Raw genomic sequence first — 19,282 nt, 5'->3', positions numbered from 1 at the left:
AAACATAAAGGGACAACCATTGACTGTTTAAACGAAGTGGACGTCACCTTCAGGTCAAAAATTTAAGCATTGCATTCTTTCTAACAGCCACCAGGGGGCGACTCCAATGGATGCAAAAAGAGGTCAGCTTCTAAAGAAGGCTATGAGAAAATAATACTCCTTCTCACTGGATGTATTACATCAGTAAACATTTTTCGAGTGAGTTTCTGGTGTCTATTACCAGGTTCAAATCTTCAAAGCAGCATGCAGTTAATTTGGTATATTATGGTTCCATTAAGAATCAAATGGACGATAAGTCATGATAAGCTTTAGGGTGTGGCTACCTTGTCATTGACAAAGTTTGGTTGTACTAAAAGAGTCTGAGGAGTCGCCTGTTAAATTTTTTGCTAAGAACATATTGTTTAAAGCCTTTCCTTCACTAGCCAGATTAGCATCCCAATTACTATCATAGTTACTGTGAATTATGGAAACAGCCACCTAACGCTAGTGTTAGCTGTGATCCTTTTGCACTGATGGTCACTTCTGGCTAAAACAAACCAAGATCGCGGTGGTAAAAATGCCAAACTGGAGCCTTTAAAACGGTAGTCCTTGACCAATGACTGATGTGATGGTGGTTGAACTCAGTACACAGTCTATGGGGCCAAAAACCTAAAACAGAAACCTATGCCTCCACCAAAGATCAACATGATGGGATGATGGTTTAGCTCACTCATTAGAGCCGGCGCACCATATACAAAGACAAAGTCCTCAACGCATCGGCTGCAGGGTCGACTCCTACTTGTGGCCCTTTGGTGTCTCCTCCCCGTGTTTCCTGTCAATCTTCACTGTCCTATCCCATACTGGCAAAAAAAATTAGCATGCTATTTTATTTAAAAAAAAAAAAAAGACTCACTTTTACTTCTTTGACAGGAAGTAGTTCAAATAGAGTTTGATAAGATATTCCTGAAGTTAGACACTTATTACGAACATAAGATTAAAACAAAACTTTTTTAATATCTGCATACTAAGATATCTTTGTTCTGAATTGTTGAATTCATTGTAATTTGGGAGAAGACAAGACAGCTGAAATAATTCACCACATCAGGTTTTATTTTTTCCATTCAGCAGTCCCACATTAGTCACGAGTGTTGATGTCACAGGTTTGTTTGGCTGTGAATGCTGACAATGACGAAGATTCACAGCTACTGTGGCCTGAGCGAAGCAGTGTGTGCAGGTATGTTCAGTGTTCAGCGGTATGTTCGGATCCTGTAAAGTGATCCAGCTACAGACGACCTGCTGAAACCTGATAACACAGCAGCCATATGTCAAGGCTGACAGCTCGATGCATGTGGTTCGTAATTGATGCTACAAATACATATACATGTACTCATTCAGTACTCAGTCGTTACACGCTCACTGGACAGCATAAAAATCTACACACCCCTTTGATTTCTTGAAAGGACACTGTAAAGAAACACTTATATACACACTACAAAATATAAATGTTTCATCTGATTTGAATGGAAAATGAACTTGTATGCATGTTGTCGACTTGTTCTTGTGGGCAAAATTCAACCAAAATACAAAGTTATGTGTTACAGTATGACAAGAATAGGTCAAAACCTAGTATGTGGCTGACCGCATCAGGTCAATATGTGCTTTTGTGGGAAATCTTTTACAAGGACCGTCCTTATGAGGTCGATGACAACTTGTTTGAAAGCAGGTGCGTGCTGCGGACGTAGGTGAGGACGATGGAGGAGCAGTGGAGGAGCAGCCCCGCCTACTCCCTGAGAAAAGTATCCAGAGCCGTGTAGACAGAGAGTTGCGTCAGTGGAGGTCCAATATGCTCCATGATCCACCATTGCAATGTCGCACCTCTCTCTCTCTATGGCTCTGAAAGTACCGTCACTCAGTCAGTCACTCAGTCAGTCACATACAGACCCATGTGTAGGGCTGACCCCAGCGGTCAGCAAAAAATGTGCAAAAATGCCACACTGTCTTTTTTTAAAACCTTTTTACATGTTTAATTATTGGCATTTATAGGTTAAGTTGTTAAATATTTTATATTTTCCTGACTTACCTTTTTGTGTAACACTGAAACCACCACACTTTTTCTCAGGATGTTGACTCAGCAGTGATCACCAGCAGTGAACTGACATCACATCCTGTTGACTTTTAGGTTTACCAGAGAAAAAAAGTTTCCACGAATGGAAGATCTGACTCATTTGTTGTTGCAGAAAGCAGCAGATTTGCCTTGATGTGTCTTAATAAGTCTCTCCAGCCAGCACTGTGCCAAAAAAATTTGTAATATAATTTAGATTTCGAGAATCATTTTTCCATATGGTTTTTAAAAAGGGCTATTTGTTACGAAGGATTACAGGTTTAGGTATTACTAATCTACCTATGATGTGATTGTGATGTTATGCCAACTGTCCTCTCTTGATTATTTGTTTTCTACCGCAGATAGAAAAATGGCTCTCTGCCTATGAGAGGTCACATGACTGTAGCCCCTTTTACACTGCCAAAGTGGGATCGTTACGCCTCTGTCACGCCTTGTCTTTTTACCATTCACAGAGGTGGAATGGTGGGGCGAGTCGCTCCGCCTCTGAGCCGGCATCGGAGGTAGAAACAGAGGCATGTGTGTGTATGTAAAGCTCGCACCTTTTGTTAATATGGCACGCGCTTTTGCCGAAAAACAATGTGACCGACACACACCGGGGCGGGTTCAAGCAGGCGCTTATTTATTCATTTATTTATTTAATGTTTATTTGTTACGGATCAAGTATGAAGCAAGTAAACAGATGCCACACACTACAGCATTTATATCCTTGGCTAATTTGCAATGCCCGTCCTTAGATGGGCCTTTAAAATATGAATGAAATCAACAACAAATATGCAAGAGTCAGTACAAAACAGCAATAAAACAGATATAACAAAATATTTTACAATAAAACCAATTGTAAAACAGGAAGCACAAAATCAAACATGACTACATGACTGAGCCCTCTTCAAACACTGTGTGCTTCAATGTAAAATGGCAAAGATGGTGGAGGTTCGTTACGCCTCTGTGGTGGAACCACACTGTAAAAAGGGTTAATGTGAGGAGGCAGATCTATACCTTTGTCACCTGATGCTTTGGATGAATTGTCTTTGAAACGTTCATGACAACAAAGTATTTGAAGGGTAATAAATTGAAAGAAAGTCTAGGTTTTTTTTTTTTATTCTCAGACCGCAGCAAAAAGGGGAAAATATTACCATCTCTGACACACACACACACACGCAGTGGCCTGCTCAGAAAGTCACATGGGTGTTGAAGTAACAGCATATTTTACATATATATTACATGCTGTCACACACCTGCTGCAATAAAACAGTCACACCCATCCATACACATACTTAAACACACACACACACGCACACACACACACAAACATGAAGCATCCTATAGATCTCATATAGATCAAACATGCCTCATTACCCGCCCTCCACTCACACTGTCACACAATTGGCCTCTCCTTTTTTAAACACACACACACACGCACACACACACACACACACACACACACACACACACACACACACACACACACACACACACACATTTCTGTGTCATCAGGCTGCCTGTCAGAGGATTATGTCATCTTTCTATTCCAGAAGAACACCTGTGACTCAGTGACACACACACACACACACACACACACACACACCACATGCTTCTCCACATACCACTGACTGCGATGTCGGGATGTGGATATATTTAAGGTTGCAACATGTTACATGTATTTCGATATCTGAATTTACTGTAACATTTCAGAGCCACTACTATTACCATTTTAGACTCTGATTCGTTTCATATAAAAAAGCATGTTTCTGCGGTAAATAGAAGAATATATCCATACTAAACACGAGTTCAATGCTATCACTGTTTTCTAAGTTTCTCATACCAGTTAGTGTGTTTTGGCTCCTTTCCCTGCATGGACATCACAGCATTTTAAAAAAATACAGACTGTCAGTAAAAGCACCATCATTCTATTTCCAAGTTAAAAGATGCATTTGAGGAGAATTTAAATTACCAAAATATAAATGTAATACTTGTATTCCTGTTTTAAATAATTAATCTGTATTTCTTTTTTACTTCGACTGTATAATACTGTATGGTGGCTTCTTTTATTGCACCATAAGCATCACAACTTTAACTTGTTCAATATTACTGATCACTATGTACAATTCCGTTTAATGTATGGCATCTTTACGCTCCTCATCTGGTGCAATATGAGTTTTTACTTCTTATCATCACTGCAAATACGCAGTCTATGTAATTGCCATCACTACTTTCTGCTTACTTTTAAAAATAACTTAGAATATAATTGGGCGGCTGTGGCTCAGTGGTGGAGTTGGTGGTCTCCCAATTGGAAAGTAAGCGGTTCGATCCCTGACTGCTACAGTCTACATGGGCAAAACTATGACCCCCAAATTGCCCCCAAAGGATTGTTTTTCAGTGTAGACTGCTTGTACATGGAGCTCAGAAAGGGAAGTGTTAAAACCAACACAAAGTTATATAAAATAAAAACTGGGTGAATTAATGTAGCATAACAAAACAGTGTATTAAAAGTTGGGTAAAAGAGTTACTGTAACAAAGTAGATTTCTCCTCTGGAGGACGGCAGTATGAAATCAGCAGGTTCACAGGCCAGACTCATTTACATTTTGCAAGGACAGCTTATTGAATCTGCCACAAGCTTCTTTTATTCACATTTTAGACTCGCCAAGAGAGAGCAGCTCTTTCAACTTTAAATCATCCTGCAGACGCTCCCATTAAGCTGAGGCAGAATATAGAGAGGCACTTTTGCATAATTCATATGGGACAGATAGGAGCTCCTATGAGACGGTAAACACCAACAACTTTTTAAAGACATATAAACCTGTAAGAGGACACACATTCAGGACGTGCATACAAATGTGGGGATGTGATACCAGACTGTGAAGTTTAGGTTAAACATGCAGCTAGAAAATTAAATGCATGAGAGGACACAACTAAGTGTCCTGATGACTGTGTAATGTTCTGCTCTCACTTCCCTCCTACGTTTGGCTTTACTTTTCTCTTAACCACATATACAGCTGACAAAATCTATGTATTTTTTCCTGATTGAAGGCCTACAGTATCTGTAGATGATATAGCACATGGTCAGAAGGACAACATCAGGAGATCACACTGGAGCTGTGGAGGTGTTTCTCAGATGGACACTAAAGGGTATCTTGTGCAACTGTATCTGAGGCACAGAGGGCCAGGACAAAGTGTCAACTTGGGAGTGACAACAGGCTCCATCCTGACCTTACTCTAAGAAGACTTTGTCACTCTATAATAATATTTACTGACTTCCTTGTTCCCGTCATTATTTTCTACAGCCATTGAAGAAATAAGCTGTTGGTCACTTTTTTTGTTTTGTTTTAAGGCATTTGTTGGAAATATTGATGCTGTAGTTTTTCTTGGAAGGGCAGTCTTGTAGGAGGACAACGTTTCACATCGCGATGCAAAATTTCATGCTCAATATGCCTTAACCTGCTGAATATTGTGTAGGTCCCCCTTTTGCCACCAAAAGAACCCTGACTGGTCAAGGCATGGACTCCAACAGACCTCTGAAGGTGTGCTGAGGTATCTGTTTCCAAGACGTTAGCAGCAGATCCTGTAAGTCCTGTAAGTTGCGAGGTGGGGCCTCCATGGATCGGATTTGAATGTCCAGCAAATCCCACAGATGCTCGATTGGATCGAGATCTGGGGAATTTGGAGGCCAAGTCAACACCTTCAACTCTTTGTCATTTTTGCAGTGTGGCAGGGTGCCTTATCCTGCTATAAGAGGCCACTGCCATTAGCTAATACCGTTTCCATGAAGTGGTGTACTTGGTCTGCAATTACGTTCAGGTAGGTGGTATGTGTCAAAGTAACATCCACATGAATGGCAGGACCCAAGGTTTCCCAGCAGAACATTGCCCAAAGCATCACACTGGCTCCGCCGGCTCGCCTTCTTCCCATAGTGCAACCAGGTGCCATGCTCACGTGCCCATTGTAAGTGCTTTCAGTGCACAGGGGTCAGCATGGGCGCCCTGACCAGTCTGCGGGTAAGCAGCCCCATACACAACAAACTGCAATGTGTTCTGACACCTTTCTATCAGAACCATGCATTAACTTCACCATCACAATTTGGCCCTTGTCAAAGTGGCTCACAGCCTTACGCTTGCCCACGTCTCCTGCTTTACTTGCTGCCTAACATATCCCACCCACTGACAGGTGGTAGCGAGATAATCAATGTTATTCACTTTACCTGTCAGTGGTCAAAACCGACAGGGGACCCCTGACTATAGTCACCCCTCAGCAAATGTGATTGCCAGTGTTGGACAAAATGAACAAAGTATGTAAAGAATTCATTGCCAAGTTTGTCCCAAGAGTCTAAGCAGACTATGGTATCATCTAATCATCTGTGCAGCATGCATTTGTTCAGTGTGCTCTATAGTAGGAATTTTGTCCACCTTTTTCATGGCAGTCGGGCAAGTGTCTTATTGACCTACGTGCAGCATACAAGTTAAACTGTATTAAGTTTATTATTAGACCTGCACCAATTTTTTTATTTTAGAAGAGGTAAAATAATCACTTAAAATATTTCATCTGCTACAGTAACAGATAAATAAAAGTAATCATGTCAGAAATAGAATAATAAGTAAACACATATAAAAGCGATCAAATAGTTTTATTAAACAAGAAATACAAATCTTTAAGTGCTTTTCATGAACTCATGAGGGGAAATGACATAATGACTTGAAACCCGCAGAGACAGTAATCCATAACCGTGCGGTGACTCAACAGGAGGGAAGAAGCTGACAGATCGTCTTACTGTACAACAGAATCTCCACCATGATGTCTGGAATGAGCTGTCAGCAACACACCCAGACGCCATTTATCCTGCAGACTGACAGATCACACTGTGTGTGCGTGTTTGCGTATGGGTGCGTATTTGTCTTCAAATTTTTTGAAGTTCTATTTATTTTATTTGTGTTGATTTTGGGGGACCCAATCTATAGTTTTCATTGGGTGCAAACATACAGTCTTAAGTTTATCTTGATGCTATCTAAGGCTTCAGTTTGAGGTAAAATGAGGAAAACACAAGGTGGATATTTTCTGAAGTTTCAAGATATAGTCTTTTTTACTGCACCCTTAGAAAGTAAACCCTGAATGTCCTCCATCAAAAAACCACATTCAATGTTCACTTCAACATCTAACCATAGTTTCAAGACCGACCTAAAAATGGAGAACCTCTGAGGTCACTTCTCAAAGACATGCTCCCCACACACTCCATTGGCCACACATGCACATAACCGTATCAAAAATAACACACATGGCAGGCCCACTCATACACTGTGAACTCCACCTTCTAAACCTTCACACCCTGTTAAATCTGAGTGACCTCTGACCTGCAGCCCTCCTGCAGCCATGCACTCACCCCTCTGGCATCCTCATGTGTCGTCAGCTTCAAGAAGAAGCTGGCTCAGGACACGAACATGACATTCCCTCAAATGGCCGTCGTCATTGAGCCATGTGCTGATTCGGCTGCCCCGATAGTCATCGCTATCAAACTCCTAGTATGTCCAAAAAGTCCCCACACGCAGAGAGAGATGACTCACGGAACCAGCCCAAGTATGCTGGAGCTGACTCTGGTGCATCATTCATCATAACACTTAGACATGTTTCTGGCAACCTGGAGTGCAAGATTAAGGCCAATCTTTTATTAAGCCTTTAGGGAATCAAGGATTGGTCGCCATCTTTGTCAGCTACTGCCGGAAAGTCTGAGTTAGGATGGAGGGAGGAAGTCTTAATATAGCTTAAGTGGGATAAAATACAACTAACTGTGATATCTGTCAGTCTCAGTTCTTGATTGTGATCACACTTGCATGGGTTTTTCCATGTTAGATTGCTCTTACGTTGGGCGTAACCACTTCATCCTATCTCACTCACTGCCAGAGGTGTAAATAATTGATATATGCACATATGCTGTAGCAGGAAGGGGTAGCAGGTACGTTGATTGCACGTTAAATTATGACCACCCAACTAGGTACACAAGTAGCATAATTTATTGATGCTCGTTTTGATCTGCTGTTGAAATCAGGGGAAAAAATATAAAACTAACAATGTAAAACTAACATCGGAATTTCATTAAGGAGACCGGGATTTGGCAGGTTTCCGCCTAATTGGTCTTCTTTGATTACCTTGGGCTGGGGAAAATAGTGTTGGGCTGGTAGATGAATTTTGGGCTGCTTCAGTCAACAGTTGGTGGAATTTTCACCACCAAACAAGCATTCATTCAGCAGTCATTTTATGGTCAAAAACAAAGATTTTGCGGTTTCCACTCATTGTTTACAGATTTGGTTGACATGAGTTGTATTTAATCCTATAAATAAAGGAGGACCTATTTACTTTTTCATTATCTTTGACAATGTGACAAACATTTTCTTTTTCCGTTCTTAAATCAGAAATATCAATATAAGTCACTTTTTTTTTTACTAAACAATGCCTAAATTATGCCTTGTTTTAATATTTTTGGTGCATTTAATGTCATATATATTTCGGTAGTTTCATTCCTCCATAACCCTATAGTTTTTGAATAGGTTGGATTTTGGTGTCACATTTCATGGCAGCATTTGATTTGTATTTGGTTGTCTAACTGCACTCCTTTTGGGTTGCGATAGCATATTTATCTAGCATTTTATCTTTGCTTATTTGATGCAGATATGAAGCTTTATATGCTTAGGATCTGTTTTATATTGCGAATGTGATGGTTTTACACAGGTTTCTGGCAAGGTTATGATTTGGGCTGGTTTTTATTGAATTTGGCTGGTTTTGAGTTGTAATTGGGCTGGAAACTGTCAATCAGATCTGGCAACACTGGTAAGAAATTGACGTATCTTTATAACTATTCTAACCCTAACAATGAATATTTTTATGAAACCTAACTAAGTACTTTTGGTGCCAAACTGCACCTGCCACTGCAGCCACTGACCAAGCTGCCATATTAGATGAGAGGGGAGTGGGAACATGTTGCAGTAAAGAAAAAGATTGATAAGTCACTCAGTTATTAAAGGTGGAATTGTGTCTTTTCACAGCCTCATTACTGTTAATCATAGACCTGCCTATCACGCTGCTTGCCTTCACGGAGCAGCATAGAGCAACATGTGACTACAGAGGAGGTGACAAAATCTGCAGGTTGGGCTGCTGCTGTAAATATATTCACACTTATACACTGAAACACACACACACACACGAGTTGTCTCATTTATAGTCGCTCACAGGGGTACAAACTAATGCAGACGCTGTCACATGAACCCAAAGTCAAACACTGGACTGTGAACATACATTCATGAAACTCTAAAATTACTTCAGCAGTGTCACACAGATTAAAAAAACAAACATTTCACTCTCCAAAATTGTCCTTGTTTAAAACTCAAAGTGGTCCTCAAAATTAAAGATGTATGACAAACACACACACACACACACACACGCATGCACACACACGCACACACACACACACACGCACACACACACACACACACACACACACACACACACACACACACACACACAGATCTGCTGCAACATGAATTATATAAATAACATACATGGTCATCTTATAAATAACACATACATCACCTCACCAGCATGATATCGTTATTGCCTTTGTTTGACCTTCCATCTAAATCCACTCAGGAGATAAATATTTATGCCCTCTGTGGTGACATCAGATGTCTGTCACACTGCAGCGGTCAGAGCTGAGCAGTTTAGACAAACACTTCCATATCAGGATCCCCAGACAACAATCTGAGAAAACACACCGCTTCCACGTTATTGCCCGATAAGGCCAGTTCATTGCAGAGAAAGAAACAGAATCACAGTCGGGTTGTCAGCAGATATGTTCTGATAGTTTTAGATGCAGTGAAATGTAGACCATTTTGTGACACTACAACCAAGAAGAAAGTTACCTTCAATTAAGGTGTAAAAAGTGTGTTTGATCATCCATCTATCATTGGAACCATCCCGTCACGGCTGTCATGTTTGACACAGGAGAAGTGATACATCTCCCAACTGTTATCCATCCATCAAAATATCTCATCCAAGCGGCAACATCAAGGTGTGAGAAATGCCAATGTATGTTCAACACACTCCTGTAGCTTCTTTAATATACGTAATAGATAAACAGCTACGTTCACCTGCAACCACAAATAGAATCCCATCAGGTAACTAGCTCGTTCGTCAGCTAATGAGTTAGCCACAGACTTTTTAGCCGAACTAAACTTGCCGTTTGTTACCTCCTTGCTGCTCTCCAGTACCTCTAATCCAAATATGGTCACTGCTGGCTTCAAAAAACCAACATGGCGGCGGCCAAATGGCGAACTTAAGGCTTCAAGAAGGCAGCTGACAAACTGGTGGTGTCATAGTGGGTACATCCATTTTACAGTCAATGGTCTGATTGACTGCAAAGAGTTGTCCCTTTTAGGTTGTTACAAATCCTCTTGTAGCACACTGAAGTACATGAAAGTTGGGGTAAAAGGGAACAGATCTAAGCGTTACTATGACGGCGATGTATTTAAAGTGAAACAGAATATAGAGCCATGGAGCTACAGAGGAATGTGATATCTTAGTAGCATCAGTCAAGTGGATGTTAGCTAGCACCACAAACAACATTTGATTGGATACATAACAGAAATTCCCAAAAATCAAGATCCGTTTCAAAGGATTTGTTTATAATAGTTGGACATACTGTATATTCTGAGATAAATGGATAATCAACACAGGGACACATGTTAGGAGCTTGGAAATGTATTTGCATTTCACTGTGTAGTTAATATACTGTTCTTCGCTGTGATCCATCAAACACAGTGTGAACATGCACTCGTGATACCTCAGTGTCTCACATGCCGACCCGCTCAGCAGGACCCTGCCGGCTGCTGTTTGTCTAAGCAGACTCAGTGTCGGCTCCCCTCTGACTGCGGGACGTCCTCTGCCATCTGCTGTTTAACTTAGCCCGACCTTTGACACGTTGATATCTGTGTGGAGCGTTAATACTGGACGGTGGGATGGTATCAGGGTGAGGTAGTGTCATGAAGCTAGAACCATGATAGATACTATGATGTCAGAATGTGTCAAATTTCTGGAAATTGAACTGAAGAAAACTTATTCTCTAGATGTTTGATCATCTGAGAGGAATGTGATTTCACCCGCAGTCTGTTCTGTATGCCCTCTGCCTAACCAACAAAGATTGTATTGTGTTCAAAAAAGACAAAATGACCATTGACATTTCTTTAAACACTTCAACCAATTGATTGCCCTGGATCCAAATAAATACCACAGGTTTTACCAGGCTATCATCAATAATGGAAATCAGTGACAGCTGAAATGATTAGTTCTATGGGGAGAAGAAAAGAGACGACCTAAATGTTGTTGATAAAAAGCTCTGGTAAAGTGTTTTTAATCACTAAATTTGGCACTATCATGGTCTTTCAGAGGGCTCAGCAAGTGTATGGTTGTCTGCCTATTTGATAATAAGAAATTGTAAACAAGTGGATCTTGGGGTTGGTTTCAAAAATGGAAAAAATAATGGTGATTGGCGCATGGATGTGCTTTGTATGTGCACAATTGATGTACATAATCCAATCAATGTCAATCAAATTTCCATCCGCAATCTTGAAATACCAACACTTTGTAGCGGCTCTACTCCTTCTTCACCACAACGGTCGGTACAGTGCCTCCTAACTGCTGACACTGCGCTAACCCGTCTGTCAATCTCACAATCCATTTTGCCCTCACTCGTGAACAAGACCCCGAGATATTTGAACTCCTTCACTTAGGGCAGTTGCAAGATACCCTTTAGCTTGTTTTAAAGTCTGTTTTCTGCATTTGGAACACATGTTTAATCTGTTTGGGTTTTAGGAAAAGTAACATGGTGTTGGTACAAATAATTTGAACCCTGGTCTCCATGCAATCGTTGACCCTCCATTCCCACCAAAGGCCAACCCAAGAGGACTTTAAAGTTCTCTTCACGATGTCACCTGATTTTTCATCTGACTGAAAGCAGTTGCCCTAGATGGGTCCACAGTAGCTCATGATAATGTGGGTTATAGGAGTTACAGTTATTTACTTTTGTAGGTATAAGTATTAGCATTCAATGAGAACAGCTTAAGAGTCCGACTGTACTTTGGTCTAATAGTTACACTAGAAGAAAGTTCAAGGGGTCCTTCAAAACCTAAGGATTCATTCACTGGGGACAATGAATATCCAAAGGAATCAAAAAGTAGTCTGCCCTGTCACTTTTAGTGATGGTAAATCGTGACCAAAGTGTAAAGGGTAAGGGTAAATTTGACCTGATGTTTGTTCTTAACAGAAAAATCGCTTAGTCACAAGCCTTTTTTACAGTGCGGTTCCGCTTCATAAAGCTCTGTCCTCATGCCACCTTTCTCATTCTACATTGGACCATGCAACGGCGGCGTAAAGCGAAACGTGTGTGAGGTTGTAAACAAACAGCGCATGCTTCAAATACACACACAAGGCACTGTTCCACCCTGCCGGCTAGCTGTTTACACTGACGCATTTCGCCTCTGTTATGCCACTGATACTACCTTCGATGCTGGTTCCTAGGCAGAACGACTTTGCCGCACCATTCCGCCTCTGTGCGTTCTACATAGAAGACGGAACGTAACAGAGGCGTAATAATCCGGCCTTGAACTGTCGGTGTAAAAAGCCCAACAGAAATCATAAGGAGTCACACTCTTGGAACCATAAAGACAGTTACATTGTAATCTGGCCTTTAGTGTTTTACATAACTTGGACCAAATTGTTGGGACAGACTGACAAATATTGGCAGCATTATGTTTCAGTTATAAGTAATTAAATAGGGAAGAAAATCAGCATATCATACTTACAAATGACTCATGGTCCTGTGTGCACAAAGAGACTCTGTTATCTTTATTAACACATTTCTCTATATGATGACGCAATGTCAACGGCTGTCTCCAAGGCCAAGAGGGAACTTTCAATCTCACAGACAGAAAGGACATTCATCTTCACAGCCTGCAGTAGAGTCACACTGAGGAGTGTCCTTCCAGAATAATATAATAAAAGGACAAGGTTTGATTCAAGGTTGAAGCTCAAATTTGGGTATGACTGAGCTGCAGGGATGAGACGTATTGCTATCTTGTGCCAGACACAGTTTGCCTTCAATATCACTGAAGTCACCACACTGTGTCTTTCTGTCCGGCAGATTGGCAGAAGTCCAGAGCTGAAGGACTCAGAGGAGGTTTCAGCCTCCAGAGTGATGTATCAAAGGATGTCTTTAGACACTACATAAATTCAGACTGAAGTATTAGTTTATCAGAGCAGACCAATGAGGAAGTGCAGAGGTTAAGGGATTCAGGCCATATGTAATCAGGTTTGTATGTTGTTTTGGTCTAGCTAATATTTTTCACATCAACTGTTTGTTTTTTATTTGTTTAGTGTTGATGCTGTACAATGGTATTTATTTTATATGACTATGATTAAAGGCTGTTATTTTTATGTATTTATGTACTTTTCAGGCTGGTTTGTTTAATACTGTCAGAACAAAATATTCACTTGATTGATACAGAGTGTCGCACTTCAGTTCAGGAAGTCCTTTGACGATGTGTGAATCAGACAGGAAGTGAAAGTCATTAGCTCAGGTTGTGTTTTGAATGTTTACTCACTTGTCATCAGCTGGGGAAACTTTTGCTTTCTTGTGACTTTCAGTATCGATGACTCTCATTATCACGCTCTGCACCCACCCATAAAAAACCTACAGCAAGGACTCTAGAACACCCCCTGTAGAAGGCTGTCAAATTGCATCATGGGGAATGTAGGACGTGATTTGGACAAAGTAGACAGAATAAGAGACGGAAAGAGAGAGATCTATTTAAAGCTCCTGTAAGGAATTTTCGCTGGTTATGAAACAAACTGAAATTAATTTTGATTACTTTATATGACCTACAAAAGCAAACCAGACCATCAGCGACAAGATTGATTATTTCTATATAGTTATTTTAATGAAACTGCTGGCGGGGGGTAGGTGTCAGAGGAAGCGTTTAACTGCACGCTGCCTTTGTTTACATTTTCCAGGGCAAAAATGTAAAGGGATTCATATGACTGTTAAAGAAAGCAGGATGAGATTTTTGGTTAAAAACCACCACTTAAGCATGTACAGGACAAAATCAGCAAAGACATAAGAAGTACGGCTTTGTCCACATGGGGCCCCAAAATCAACGCAAATTGAAAGTTCCTGACAGGAGCTTTGAATGATTAGTGAAGTGAATATTTGATAATAACAAGAACCGAAGAAATGCTGAGAATGTTAGAAAATATATTATAAAAAAATATGAAACGATTTTGAAGTCCCCACTTCACATAGACACAGTCTTATCCTAAATAAAATCCCGCACATAAAAAAGGAAAGCACAAGAAAAGGAAAAACAAAGAAACAGAGGGAGGCCTTCAAACTAAACATCAAACAAACAAAACCAACCAACAGAGGAACAGGAAAAAAAACAAAAAACAACCCTGTTGAGAATGTTCCAGTTTTAACAACAGGTTCTGTTTTTTTCTTTCAGTGTGAAAGACACTGCAAAGATGTGTTCACACTGCAACAATGAAACAGTTATGACAATTAAAAAGGTTAAGTTGAGGTAATAAGAATAAAATATAAAACACTATATTCAACTTTTAATGACTAATAATACAAAATAAAGTCTGTTTGGATTTTTAAGCTGTGTGTCAAACTTTAACTGTACAACAGGACAACTCTTATGTATCATTGAAAATTAAGTATTTATTAATAAATCAGAAATTCTTTATTAATTCTGGTGTTACAGTTGCTCTGACACAGAGAAGCATAGAGAAATATTTAGCATAATAGAAGTAAGAAAAATGTCAAATATGTGCATTAAAATAAGAGATAAATGCAACGAGTTATATACGTAAGAGTTATTTAAAAATGAACAGTGTATGCAGACAGTTGAATTATTGCACAATTATCCATCATATGTACATTAACAGTTCAGTGCACTGCACAGTTTAAAGTGGTGTCTGTGTGTCAGACACTTAGAGGGAGGAGTTGCACTACAGAACGCCACAGGAAGTCATTCCTTCCTGTGGCGTTCTGTGGTGCATCTCAGGGGAATGAGTCTTTGACTGAACGTGCTCCTGTAGATCATTGCATTCTTTTGAAATCCATATCTTTGAGTTAAGAACAGATCAGGTTATTGATCCTTTAATAAATATAATTTTATAATATTTAAGGACAAAATGATTTCCTTTCCCCTTATGCAGCTACTTTTTTCTACTAATTTTGATTACTTTATATGACCTACAAAAGCAAACCAGACCATCAGCGACAAGATTGATTATTTCTATATAGTTATTTTAATGAAACTGCTGGCGGGGGGTAGGTGTCAGAGGAAACGTTTAACTGCACGCTGCCTTTGTTAACATTTTCCAGGGCAAAAATTTAAAGTGATTCATATGACTGTTAAAGAAAGCAGGATGAGATTTTTGGTTAAAAACCACCACTTAAGCATGTACAGGACAAAATCAGCAAAGACATAAGAAGTACGGCTTTGTCCACAGGGGGCCCCAAAATCAGTTTTAAGGTTTGGAAAAATGATACATTTTAAACTTTAATATCACATTTTATATCAACTTGTTCCAGTTGTTCTGTGCAGCTGTGTCTGGCATATCGGATGTTATTGGATATGTTGGGATCTCCACCGAATGAGTTGAAGTCTGGGGGTCTGAACTACTTCTGGCTGCACAGGCAGAGCCTGAACTCTGGAGTTCAAGAAAGGAATCTGCTGAATCCTCCACTAATACGGACAAGATCTGCCTACTTTTGCCTCCCTTTCATCTCCCAACATACATCCAGCGAGTATTAGAGAGGTCAGAGGTCAGCAGCATCACTGTAGGTCACACAAACACCCACAGGGACCTCTGGCCTACATAACTCGGACCTGAAAAAACAACTGCAAGGGCAAAAACAACAGCTGGATGGACGGATATGTGCGTTTCTGTCAGAGAAGGTGTGTTTGTCCTGTCTGTGAGTGTGTGTGCAGAGATCAATGCATTCACACGAGCAGAGGCATCGGTGTGGAATGGATGCTTGCATGCCGTCTGATGCACCTGCTTTACTACAGTGTTTATATAGGTCCTCGTGATGTGTGTAAGTGTGTTAGTATGTCATCACTTAAACTCTTGGTCGTTTTTCATTCTGTCAGTTCTCCTCGTTCATACACTCACACACACATATATTTCACCTGTTTTATTAGCAGACACACCGTCTGACCCCGAGCACCACAACACATAAAACATATTTTATGTGTATGTATGTGTGAGTGATGACCAACAACAGAAGAAATACTTAACTCATCCATTTCAAGGTTAAACAGTAACATTTTACTGCCTCTCTTTAAACTAAATGACCGTGATAAATGATGGTGCTTGCAATCATTGCTAGTCATTCTGTATGCTAGTTCCTACCATAAGACTTACAAAGACAAACAAAAGTCTGACAGCCTCCCACATCTAAAGACATTTACGGTCAAAAAGTACAACGTTTTTCAAAGTATCTTGCAGGGTCACTACTTACAAATCTTCAACTTGATTCCTGCTAAGATTATTACCCATGTTGCTCGAGTATTTACTTGAGGAAAAACTAACAAATAAAGTTAATGTATTAACTTAGGTTTGCGAGCAGGCCCACGCCGAAAAACACACCTACAATCATCTGACAAGCCTACTTATACCCAGGGTTGGGAGGGCTACTTTAAAAATGTATTCCGATACAGCTACTAATTACCTGTTAAAAAAAATGTAATCAGTAACCTAATCCAAGTATTTTAAAGTAACATAACTGATTACTTTCAGTTCCTTTTGGATTACTTCAACACTAAATCTGCAAATAAAGACCAGAAAAAATAATTTTCAATACTTTTGTAACGCGTGAATACCCATTTAAACTAATAGCTGTAATTATGCTCATTTGAATGTACTTGGTGAAGTCTGCAGTTCACACTACTTCACACTCAAACTTCAAGTAAACTGCCATATCTTATTCCAGTCTTGTGCTTGTGTTTTTACCCACACCATCCCGGCCGGGCCATCACCAGAGTCACAAACTATGTTTCAGTAGTAGTAGAAGAAGAGGACAACTGGAATTCTGTGCAGCTAACGTTAGCGATTGGTGTTACCTGTAACTGTTTCTTTAAACTAGATGTCGAGTCCTTGGATAATGACAGCCGGAATAAGGCAGAACTTGTTGTTGTTGCTCTTTTCTCCTTTGAAGACAAAATGATGCCGAAATTTTCAGCCAGTGACAGCTACTTATTCACCCCAGGCCATGGCAACCAGAGACTGTTGATGGCAACTTTGAGGAGCGGGGTTGTGAACGTGTGTGCGAAGGTGCACGGTTTAGAAATGAGGCGCCACATGTTATAGAGCATCTTTGGTATTATATTGTCTTATTTTAAAATTGTAATCCTGTCTGTAATCCCCATTTTTAATAAATGTATCTGTAATCTAATTCCCTCTTTTTTCTGTAACTGTAACTGAATACACTTTGCTTTTTCTGTATCCTAATCACGTAACGCTGTTACTTGTATTCCATTACGTCCCAACCCTGCTTATACCCAGCCCTCCTACTCAACTCTGTTTGTCTCAGATTCTTCGACCCACCCTCCCTTCCCTTCCTCTCTTCCATTAACCCTCCTTCCTCCTACCTTTCTATTCAGCTCAGTATGCTACTCTCATGTCTCCATCCAATTCTAGGTACAGTCTGGGCTGAAATCAGCTCGGGTAGATTGTGCCCCCACTCTGAGTCATTCTCTGCCCGGCGGCCAGAGTATCCTCCCGGACCAGCCTTACATACAACACTCTCAACACTTACATTAAATATTGAAGTGGATATTATTGTGGCGTGGTCCTTGGTAGTGAATGGAGCTGATAAAGAAGCAGCTTTTGGCATTCTGTGGGCACTGATTTTTGTTATATTTGTTGATTGAGCTTGACCTTAGCAGGGTTAGCATTACAAGCTAGCATTTCTCTAGCTAGGCATTTTTATCTTCCCTCTATAAACTTTCACAGTTTTATCTTAGCTAGCCTCCAGCACACTAGCCCTGTGTCCTCATAGCTAGCGAGCGTCCAACTTTCATGTCCTTTTGACAATGTCAAAGCAGTTCTTGTGGGAGCAGTTTCTTGCACCTCCCAGGATTAGCTGCGTCCTGTTCTGTGGCTGATCGAGTGCCCAGGTTGGTAGTTGACAATGTTCATGTCATTGAATTTCACTATTTCCAAAAGCAAATTAAGACTTAAAGTTCTTGATAAAACTAAACTATTTTGATTTTATGTAAACATAAAGAGAATAGTGCCCTCTACCTCATCCTACCTCTCTCTCTCTCTCTCTCTGTCTGTGTGTGTGCTTGATTACAGGAGTGGGATCAGGTGTGCAGGGGTTGGGCTGCAGCTGCAAACCATCTACAATCAAAGCTGCTACAAATGCTGCGCTTCAATGCTATCACGCTGCCACATCGTAGACTCTGGGCTGTGTCCGAAATCCCCTCACTAAATAGTCCACTGCAGACAACTCCCTATGTAGTCAGTGGGGAGAAGGGAATGAGAGTGTGACTTTGGACACAGCCTCTGTTTTCTCAGTCAGTCTAGTTCGAGCCATTCTTTTGAAATCACTGTTTTTGAATGACTCACTCATACCTGCAGCCTTGCTCGGCCCAACTCCAGCCTCCGTGCCACTCCTGAACCCTCTGGATTGTCCCTGGATCAGCACTCGCTTGGACCTCTGGATATAAGCTACCCGGCTTTCCCTCCTGCCAACTAAACCTGCCCTCGCTCTTCTCCACTCCCCGACTCAGGACTCATCCCCTGCATTCCCCTTGACCCAAAAACCTGACCACTTCTTTCAAAGTATAGTAAATAAATTCTGATTTGCACTAATTACCTACCTCAGTCTGTGTTCTGCATCTGTGCTCTCAAAACTGGTCTCCCCTAACAGGAAAGACATGACACAGCATGGACTGATTTCATGACCATCTTGCGCCAAAAGATCAAGAGCAGATCGAGTAAAACTCCCGCGAGTTTATCCTGACGTTGGAAAAAGAAAGTTGTTATCGCACTCGAGCCAAAGTGACCTTCAGTGCTCATCAGTTCCAAATACAGCAAACAAGTTTTAATCTGCGAGCCAGTTGTGTAAGGGTCAC

This window comes from Semicossyphus pulcher, unplaced genomic scaffold (assembly GCF_022749685.1).
Source record: "Semicossyphus pulcher isolate SPU_LCO1_2020_fin unplaced genomic scaffold, fSemPul1.0.p SCAF_12, whole genome shotgun sequence".
Lineage (NCBI taxonomy): Eukaryota > Metazoa > Chordata > Actinopteri > Labriformes > Labridae > Semicossyphus > Semicossyphus pulcher.
Note: the sequence above shows the minus strand (reverse complement) of the source record.